The 10,964-nt window shown below is 30.9% G+C and overlaps 1 pseudogene; it reads left to right on the top strand.

Moving 5' to 3' along the window:
* Window positions 1-6,704: 6,704 nt before the first annotated feature.
* On the top strand, window positions 6,705-9,842 carry LOC18049382 (annotated as a pseudogene).
* The last annotated feature ends 1,122 nt before the right edge of the window (window positions 9,843-10,964 follow it).

Raw genomic sequence — 10,964 nt, 5'->3', positions numbered from 1 at the left:
ATCTTCTTCAGGTCTGTAGCCATTATTATCTTTCTTTTCTTTTGGATTCGACTCAAATGATCTTGCTTTCAGTTATAGGATATGAGAAAGTTTTGTACAGGCAATTTGTTGGCAGTTAAAGCTGTGACGTTGACAAGAATTTTTAGTTTTTGTTAGGAATTTATTAAGTGTACAAGCTTTTACTTGCAGTCCTTGTCCAGATTTTGGGCTTGTTTGGAATATTCATGAATCAACGTGGGCACGGTTTGAAATTTTCACTTTAAAAAGGAGCTTTTATATTTATAGTATATTCGATGAATCGATATCCGTTCAATGAGAATATTTTCATATGAACCCTTACTATTTTACTTAATATGATTAAGAGTTACAATGTGGCATGCAGTGTTAGGTATTAAGGTATATTTGGAATTGAGGTGGTGTAAATTTTAAGTTATAACTGATATAGAAAAAAATTATAACTATTAAATAAAAGTTAATAATATATAGTAAATATAAATTTTAAATAATAATTTTAATAAAATTATTAAAGATATAATATATTTTTTATTATAAATATAATTTATAAGGTATAACAGTTAATGTTTACCAAACACTTTAGTGTTGTAGTTTTTAAGCTCAAAATCAATATCAAATGCACCGTAAATAGTTGATGAAATCTCATAAATATTAAGTAATTAATTTAATGCCAATAATAACTTGCTATAATTTAAAGCTCTATATGCTGCCACTTGACTGCGCCGCAAAAAATTTATCAATTTATCACCTACATGATTAGGAAGCAAACTATAGATCCACCTCAAAAATAAAAGATTAATTATTAAAACAGATCATGTGACATAAACATATTTTAAAATAAAAAAATAGTAAGATACGGGCAAAATTTAAATTAATGATTTATCTTTTACAGGTTGTAAATTTAGATTATTAATTAAATAAAGACGATTGAAAACTATTCGGCCTCAGGGGATATGACATAAATAATAATATTACAGGGGTCCTTGCTAATGGTCTACTGGGACCATTTGATTATGAAGCGAAAGCGGGTTATCAAAGATTTTGGTAGATATGGTGTCGCTACGTTGAAAATAGTCAATTTTAATTCAATCTTATCCTTTATGGGTCCATATGATGAGGTATGAATACAAATAAAGCAAAAACGATTTGCATAATGTTGATAGCCGCCGCCCCCATCTCCAGTTGATGGCAAAGCAAACGGACAAAAAGTCGTCTGCCGGTTAAAGATGCGAACGGCATGTCTTTTGAGCATAACACGATTGTGGGTGTGTTTGAGAGTAAAATGCAGTAACTTTTAAGGTATAATTATTGTGGAGTAAAAGTAACTGCTGTGGAGTAAAAATTACGGTTGTTGAGTAGAAGTTAGGAAAAAAAATTTATTAACCTGTCAAAATTCAACTATAAGTATTACCAAACACTTTAGTAGCTGGTCTTTAACAACCCAATTACCTCATCACACTTCCAAATAAACTATAATAACGAGTCATCCGGTAGAGTTTAGAAACTATCAACGTATAATTTATCAATAATTGGATAATTATGTATAGAACACTTAAAGTTAAGAATCAATCTAGTAAAAATCATAGGTAGAAGGTGAAGGGATGTCAAAAACCTCCTTCTAAATAAACTATGGCCAGTTTTAAGATTGCTTGAATTTGTTTGAAATATCTAGTTGCAATTCACGGGGTTCATAATTCTGTTTGTTGTTTCGTAAAGCAATGCAGGCGAACGACAAATCGTCTTTAGGTTAACGATACGAATGGCACTTCGTTTGATGATAAAATTATCTCGAGCATGCGCCGGCGCATGCACTTTATGCTTGTCAGTTCTGGAAATTTTGATGGATGACATGCTGTCTAATACTTAAATAAAGAAACGGCAAGTCGTTTTTTGATAAAACTATAAACGACCCATGATCCTCTGTACGTGCGGGCACATGCACTTTACACTTGTCAGTTCTGAAAACTTGTCGTCTTTTTGTTTGGTAGGTGGACATCACGTTGTTTACCGAAAGGATTCACCGCTGAATGATGCGTCGACTCAAACTGTATAAGCTTGTCGGTTATGGTAAATTTAAGTACAATTTACAATAATTAAGTTATTAATTATTTATTTAATAGATTAAATTATATTAAATCTGAGTTTTTTTTTTTATTTTACTTTATAATTAATATTATAAGTACAACACTAAAGGGCAAAATTATCCAAATAAAAACGAAGTAATTTCCTTTTCAACTTTCCTTATAGAATTCTATAGAAAAATAAACATTATATTTAAAATTTACTCCGTTATAACTCTTTTAGTTAATCGTATAAATTAATTTTTTTGAATACCTTTAATTTAATAGTAAAAATAAATAATAATAATAATAATGACAATGTAAATTTTTGGTTGTAGCAATGAGATTAAGTAAATTATTTTGAAAAGAAAATATACGGGTAAAAATGTTATAAGAATTGAAAAAAAAACTTAATTTTTTTATTATTGATTTTGATGATAAATAAGTACAATTAATTACAATGATAAAATGCACATAACATCCACAAAAATCAAAAGCTTAATTTAAAATAAAATTTGAGTTTAAGAAATCTCCTAAATTCAAGAGATCCTTTGAAAAAAAAAAAAAGATGTTCCAACACACAAAACACACCCAAAAAAAAAAAAGTTTAAATGTAAAGAGATTAATTAGGTTTTCAATCGTGAAGGATTATTGGTTCATCAATCCCATTGAAGTATCTAGACATCGACTTTTGGTTGTCAATGAAAGAAATTTAAATTTCTGTCCCAACTTTTATATATTTTAAATAATGTGGTAGAGAACTAGAGATGTCAATTTACATTTCCCAAACTTTGTCTATGTATTTATGGACGGAATTAGGGGTGTTCAAAATCTAATCAAATCCTCTTAATCTATCTGATTTATAAAAATCTGATCTGTAAAAATCTGATCTGTAGATTAGTGGATTAAATTGGATTGAAAATTTAAAAATTCATAGTCGATGGATTAGATATGTATTACTTCTGTAAATTCGCGAATCTGCAAAAAAAAAAAATTATTTAATTGAAAAACAAAACTTGTAAATGTGGCAATAATACTTACTAATAAAATAAATAAGCTAAATATAGTTAAAGTAACATCATTCTTATACCATATTTGATAATAATAAAAAATAAAAAATAATTATATAAACAAATATAGCTTTCTAAATAGTTAATTTTCATGTATTGATATAAATAAATGAGATTTTTTCTTTTTGGTGTGTTATATTTTGAAACTTAGAATATATTTTCTAACTTTATTTAAACAAGTAATTTATTTAAATCTTATTCAATTTTGAATTTGATGGATAGTTAAATTATTTTTATATTTAATTTGTTTGTGAATTAGACAATTAAAAATTTTTAGTTCGCAAATCAATCCGTAAAAATGGTGGATTGGATCAAGGCCGCATCTAATTATTGATTGGATTTTAATTAAATTTCACCAATTTGTGGATTGGATTAAATTATATTGAAAATTTATAATCCGCAAAATCTGATCCGCGAACACTCCTAGACGGAACTGTCATGTCCGAAATAAAGTATTTTATTGGTTCGTTTTTAAGTTGTTGTCCCAAACCAAAGACCCTTGAGTTGGAGTGCTGCAATGAAGTTAGTTCTTTAGGGGCGATGTTTATTTTTGTAAACTTTTCAAGTCATATATCTTATTATTTTTCTATATTTCAGGTATCTATGAAATTCGGACGTCGTGAATTGCCCAAATTAATCCACTTGTAACTTCTAGCCACTGATTCTAGTCACAAAATCTAATCGTGAAAGCCTGCTTGTGCTTGGTTTTGACTTTCACAGTGGAGGCATGTCCTCTTCTGCCAAAGCTTGTACCTCAGGTAAATGTTTTAATTCATTATTTATTGGTTGAAAAGTTTAGGATAGATGACATGGTTATTATTTTAGATTTTTGGGCATTGTCCTTTATAAATATATGGCATTTGGATGGAATGTGGTGACTAGCCTTCTTCTGTCAATATTTGTACTTCAACACTAAAATATTTGGCATTTTGACTATATTTGTCACGACATCATCTAAACATTGTTAAAAATTACGGTGTCAATGAACATACATAGAAGAAGATCGTATCTGCTAAAATTCAATGCCCTTAAAAATCATTCCCACAGACTTTCATATGATGATGATCTTCACTCTCCCTTGACATATTATAACACAATTCTGAAGATTATAAGTTTATAACCCAAGTTCCACAGAAGTTTCAACTTATTTTAAAAGTTTTAGAGTGTGTTTGTAAGCGAGGTACTGTAATTTTTAAGCTGCAGTTACTGTGAAGTAAAATTGAGGACAAAAAACTGTTGACCTGCCAAAATCCAGTTGCAAAATGTTACCAAATACCAAAGCCCAACTGCCACACATCACTCCCAAACACACCCTTAATGTGGGTGCAACTATACTAATCAAATTGCAATAGAGTGCGACCAATTACTATAAATTTTACGAGCCTAGCTGAGATTTCGAGGTGTAATTGTAATCTTGAATATATTTCCATTTTTTTTTATTGTTATGGTGATTTATGCAGCCAAAATTTTCATTTGTAGCAGCTTTAATGATATTCTATATCTTCTTAGTCAAAGAATATGCTTTTGCGTTTTACTCTATTAGGGATTTATTGTGACTAGAGTAGGTTGAAGAAGCATACGAAAGAAAGTATCCTTGGATAATTTCATCATTTTTCTAGGTGCTAAAACAAGAATGAATGCTCATCGCTCAGCTTTTTTGTTTCATTGCGGTTGTCTATACAGACGATCTTTTCTCACGACCTAATCAGATTCGTTACATGCTCTGCAGGGAATATGCCTCTCTGCTTTAATTTTAGTATTAGTTTATTTTAGTGCCTAGCAAAACTAGATGAAGCGTGCAAGATCGAGTTGCATTGGGTATTCAAATCGTTTTGTACGTGCGGTTACTTTCTTTGAAGCCAATTAATTTCAAAATTCATACCGTTAGTTGCAGGTGTTTCGGAGCTTCACATATTCTGTTACGTACTAACATGTTTTTATCAAGATTTGGAATAAAGGATATCAGATTTCTGGGCACCCTCATCGACACCCGAAGCCAGTGGAATTACGTGGGTTTCTTGCGCGTAAAGTTGATCCTGAGCTTGCATCTTTCATATTTGAAAATGCAATTATGCTTGATTAAAAATGATCATTGAACCTTCCAAATCTAATCTATAAAGCCCCAGAAGCACTTAGAGACAGCACCAATACCCAGAGGCGTTGAACTTGTAAATTTATTACCTCTCATCTTTACACAAGGAGTAATGGTGACGGTTGCTTCTTCTCGTTTTGAATACCGTTCTAGATGGTCATTGATATTCAGTTTAACAAGATTTCTACATTTAGCTTTCGAATAAGACCCCGAAAATTGTACTATCAGATTTTTGACATGATTCGTCAAAAGTTTGCAATGAGTCTAAAACTGATATAATAACAATATTTTTCTGGGTATAATTATTGTAACCTACAATCAAGTTTAAAAGCAATGGCGTTAGGTCAGTGAGTAAATTTTAGTTGGCTGTAAATTACATTAAATGCATAATAATCCCGTAGCTTGTGTCACTTCTTAAAACATCATCAATATCTATTTTATTAATTTCGTTTCGGATCTTGTTGTATCGGATCTCGTCCGAGAAAGGGAAAGCAGTTGGAAGACAAAAACACACAAGGCCAAGGATTTTACGACACCCATCGATTTGGATTCTGATTACAAACTCGATTTCAGTTCTTCAGATCAGATGTAAATATAATTGATGCCTCACCTCCCCCCGACCACTATTTTATGGCTTCTTTTCCAGTACCAGTTATCATCAAAGCAAGCAAACGAAAAACAAATGAGAGGGCTTCTTCATATTATTTTCAACTAATTAAATATACATGATATTAAAAAAAAAATCAACTGACAATTAAAAAATAAAATAAAAATTCAAGAGCTTGGGTTTGTTATTTATTCCTTCAATGACAAAAATTGTCTTTTATGTTCCAGGGACAAAATTGATTTTTAACTCATATTTCATTAAATATTAATTTATTTTTAATGAAATAATGGTAAAGTGCTAACAGCGTAAACATTTAGTGATAAAATACAGTTTTCATCAAACTATGATACTGACTTAATGTGACAGAGAAATTTAAGTGAAAAAATGATAATATATCTTAAGATTAATTCATTTTTAATGCAATACATTATTGTCCATTCCAATCTATTCAATTTTATGTCATCAAATGCAATGCACCAAAAATGCCCTTGAGTGTTATTTTTTTTTTCCTTTTTTAATCATATTTCTAAAAGGTAAGCAAAAGGGTAAAAGTTAAATCAATTTTTTTAGTCCTTTATTGATTATCTCCCATAATTTATACGCCAATGACAATATAAAGAAAATTGTTTGAAAATCACTTGATTAAGTTTACACATGTTCTTTCCCTTAAGTGTTAAGTTAGATATATATTTTAAGTTTCAATATTACAAGTAGACTACAATCGTTTCGTTGTAGTTAGTAACCTTCAAATATATCAAATTGTAGTTAAGGAATTTAAGTTAATATTTGAAAAAAAAATTAAAAAAGAGATGAGGATATAGATGCTATTATCCCAATTGGCTTGCAATCCATCACTGAACCGAACCAACAATAATGCGGAGCAAACCCCACTGAACCGAATGGTTCGAATCAGCCAAAAGAGCAACAATTACCGTAGAGTCAAAATCCGCTGAAAGCTTTTGCACGCAGAGCAAATGACTAAGAGAGCCCGGCTGACACCTGCAGATACCCCAGAAAAGGTATCATTTTTCCGTTATTTTGTAAATATTTATTATGGGTTACTGTTAATTCTGTTGCTGATTTTCTTTTCTCTCTTTTTTTTTTTAATTCATGTGTTTGAATGAAAATTGTGGACTTTGATATTAAACAGAAGGAAAATATGGAGGATTGGTTCAGTAAATTCCCAGATGATATTCTTGTTAATATTATATCTCGTTTAACACTTAAAGAAGCTGCAAGGACTAGCGTCCTTTCAAGTAGATGGAAATACTTGTGGAATTTTACCACTGCTCTCGACTTTGCTGGAATAGGAAAGGATATAATATTCCCAAGTAAAGAAGAAAAAAGTGCGTACGTTTGCTGGGTGAATAAAATTTTGAGCTTGCATAAAGGTTCAAATATAAATAAGTTTTGAATACGTTGTACTCTGGATAATTCACATGGAAGGGACATCACCAATTGGATTTACGCAGCAACAGCAAAGAAAGTTCAAAACTTTGAGTTAGATTTTTGGCCACCATCTCATATTAATGATTATGCATTTCCGCTATTATGCATTTCCGCTAGAGCGGTACAACTTCCTTAAAAGAGGGCATGGTTTGTCTGGCATTAAGTCACTAAGATCCCTCTGCCTTAGTGCTCTGAAAGTCAGTGGAGAAGTGCTTGAGTTTTTTATACACAGTTGTCCACATTTGGAACACTTATACGTGGCCAATTCTTCAGAGTTATTAAGCTTGAAGGTTGTTGGTTCATCAATCCCATTGAAGTTCCTAGACATTCACTATTGCTACTCAATGAAAGAAATTGAAATTTCTGCCTCAAGTCTTGTATCTTTTAGATACAGTGGAAAAGATATCAAGCTACATGTTGGGAATGTTCCCAAACTTGTTGATGTAGTCATCCATGGGGCTCCCCTCTTTCAAATAAGGTATTTTATTGGCTCGGTTGTATGCTGTTTTCCCCAGCTGAAGACCCTTGATTTGGAGTGTTGCAATGAGGTTAGTACAATAGTACTGTGGTGGTTATGCATGTTTTTAGAAACTTTCAAGTCAGTTGTCTTAGTTTTTCTATTTTTTCAGGTATTCATGGAATTCGGACATTGGGAATTACCCAAACTGTTGCATTTAAAACTTACCATTACAGAACCTAATTGTGAAAGCCTGCTTGGCCTGTCTTTCGTATTGAAGGCGTGTCCTTTTCTGCAAAAGCTTGTAATTAGGGTAAATTTTTCACACTCTACTTATTGGTAGAGAAGCTTGGGATAGATGTGATGGTTACTGTTGTAGCTTGCTGAACGTTTCAAATGTATGGGCATAGTCCCTCTTTTTTTCCCCCATTTATTAAGCATTTTAAATTCAGCAAGTAAGTAACCTTCTTCTGATAATAGTTTGCACTTCAACATGCAAACACTTGGCATTGTGACTATATTTTTCACAGTATCATCTAAATATTGTTTGAAATTACAATGTCATCTAGCATAACAGAAAAAGATCACATTTGTTCACAGTCCCTGCTTTTATCTTTAGTCTCTTTCAAGAGATTACCACTCGGACATGAAGATTGTAAATTAATCTCATTGAATAGGGTGGTTTGGTTGGGCATCCATTATAAATCTCAACAGAATTTTATTTTTGTAGTTTTGGATTTTTTCAATCGGTTTTGCATGATCCTGTGGACAACTGGTCTACAATACTTGCAACTCTTTTTTCTTGCATAAAGAAATCTTAATCTCGTATCATTTTGCACTTCAATACTTGAATGTCTGGTATGTTGACCATGTTTGTCATGATATCATCTAAATATTGTTTAAGATTACACAGATATTATTGAATAAGAAGATCACATCTGTGTGAATGCCCTTAAATGAGATTTCTGCTCTTCCACTTGATAATATTTTCATTCTCTCCCTGCTGGCAGAAACTTGAATATTATAATAATGCAGGTGTTGAAAACTTCAACTTTTAGAGTTTTAATCATGGAGCAACTGTAGTAAATTCCTATACATTCCAAGTATGGACAGGTTTTGTATAGCTTTGCAAGTCTAGCAGAGATTTTTGAGGTCTAATGATGATGCAGAATAAATTTTTCAGATTTTGTTTCTGTAATGGTCAATTATGTTTTTTTCACTTGTGTGGTCTTTGACCTTATTCTATATCTTTCCAGCTAAAGCATATGTTTTATATTTTACCCTCTCAATAATATATTGTGGACCAGAGTATTAGGCAGAAGTAGCCTGAAGATGAAGGTAAGCTGTGAATACAGCATTTAGTTAGGAGCTAAAACAGGAACAACTGCTCAACTTTTTGTTTCATAGTGGTTGTTTGTGTGGCGATCTTTTCATATGTGGCATATATCATGATCATATTTCATATGTGCTTATTTTTTTCAATCAGCTAGGTTGTATGTTGCGTGCAAAATCAGTCAAAGTGTGCAGGACAGTGTTGCTCAGTATATTTAATGGTTTGGAGTCATAACTCTCTTTGTTAATTGTAGGCAAATTTTGGGGTTTTACAAATTCAGTTATCTGTTTTCTCTAACAAGAACTATGCAGTTAAACATGACATAGTCTTCTTTCGTTGCAGATATGGAATAATAACCGGACAATAGGGGAAAAAAGACATCAGATTCCTGTGCACTTTCATCAACACCTCAAGGTGGTGGAATTACACGAGTTTCGCTGGCTTCAAATTGATCCTGAAATTGCATTTTTTATATTCAGAAATGCAAAAGTGCTTGAGAAGATGATCATTAAACCTTCCAGTTCTCGGAGGAAAAGGGCACTTAAACATTGTGCCAACATGCTAAAAGATAAGTTACCTCAAGGCGTTGATCTTGTGGTCGGTTCGTTGTGATTCACTGGCTCCAGTCTTTGTTATTATGAAAATAAAGACATTACCAGCATTGCCTCTGTACATTATGTATTGTACTAATAATGCGCTATAGATTTATTTTGATATATTAACTATTATAATGCAATTGATAGCCCTCGAGCAAGCCAAACATGGGATATTTTTATACTTGTCCTCAATATTTAGTTTAATATGAGTTCTACCCCAAACATTGGATATTTTCAAATTTTACTCAAACACTTTACTGTCAAGTTTTCTTCAGAAGCTCACTGATAGACTAAATTCATATAACAATAACATAAGCATGTGAAAATGAGATCTATTTTTATTTTTTGAGTAAAAAATTTGCTGAAATTTTTACGCATAAAATTATTTCTCATAGGGTAGCTGTTAATACAAATAAAAAAAGTAATAATATTATAGTCTTTTTTTGTGAATATAGAGTTAAACATAATAAAATAAGAAATATGCAAGAAGTATAGAAATATCCATCCGGAGGAAATTATGGAAGCTGGAATTTATTTTGGTCATATAATAATAGCATAGCCATTCGGAATTTATTTTGGTCATATAATAATAGCATAGCCATTCCATGTAAAAACAAGAGCTATTTCTATTTTATTATGAATTAATCTTGTTCCTAATTTTAAATTAAGACCCATAACAGATTGAATTCATGTAAGAGAAGTCTTCTTGAAGTAGAGCTAGTAAAATAGGTCATAGGATCGTGTTTATGTTGTGTCAAATTTAAGTAGACTCAAACACGATTCATTTAATAATTGTGTCAAAATATTGAGACCCAAAACTGACATGGAAAATAAACTGATTACCTAATAATCTGTTTAATATTTATATATTTAACAAATGTTACACACACATCCTAAACTATTACACATTTACACTATTTAAAGTTTAAATTATATATATGTAAATAATATTATGTATCGATATGATAACATATACATATGTATTAATATTTTATATATCTATACTATTAAAATTCTAAATTTATATACAATTTTATAAATAGAACATTGTGTATATGTTTGTCTTCCAAAAAAAAATAAAAAAGAGTGAATTATGTCTAATACTTGAATTTTAATAATAAGAACTTAAAAATTAATTTAAAATAAAAATATAATCTTGTCGTTGTTCGAATAAATATGTCAAGAACTTTAACCCTAACCCAATACGAAAAAAAATCGAGTCAATCCGAACCCAACTTATTTAATAATCGTGTCATCCCTGAGATTGATAAATTGATGAAGTATG

This window comes from Citrus clementina, unplaced genomic scaffold, assembly GCF_000493195.1.
Source record: "Citrus clementina cultivar Clemenules unplaced genomic scaffold, Citrus_clementina_v1.0 scaffold_3, whole genome shotgun sequence".
NCBI classification, from domain to species: domain Eukaryota; kingdom Viridiplantae; phylum Streptophyta; class Magnoliopsida; order Sapindales; family Rutaceae; genus Citrus; species Citrus x clementina.
The sequence above is the reverse complement of the archived record's forward strand: the minus strand, read 5'-3'. Positions and strand labels throughout refer to the sequence as shown.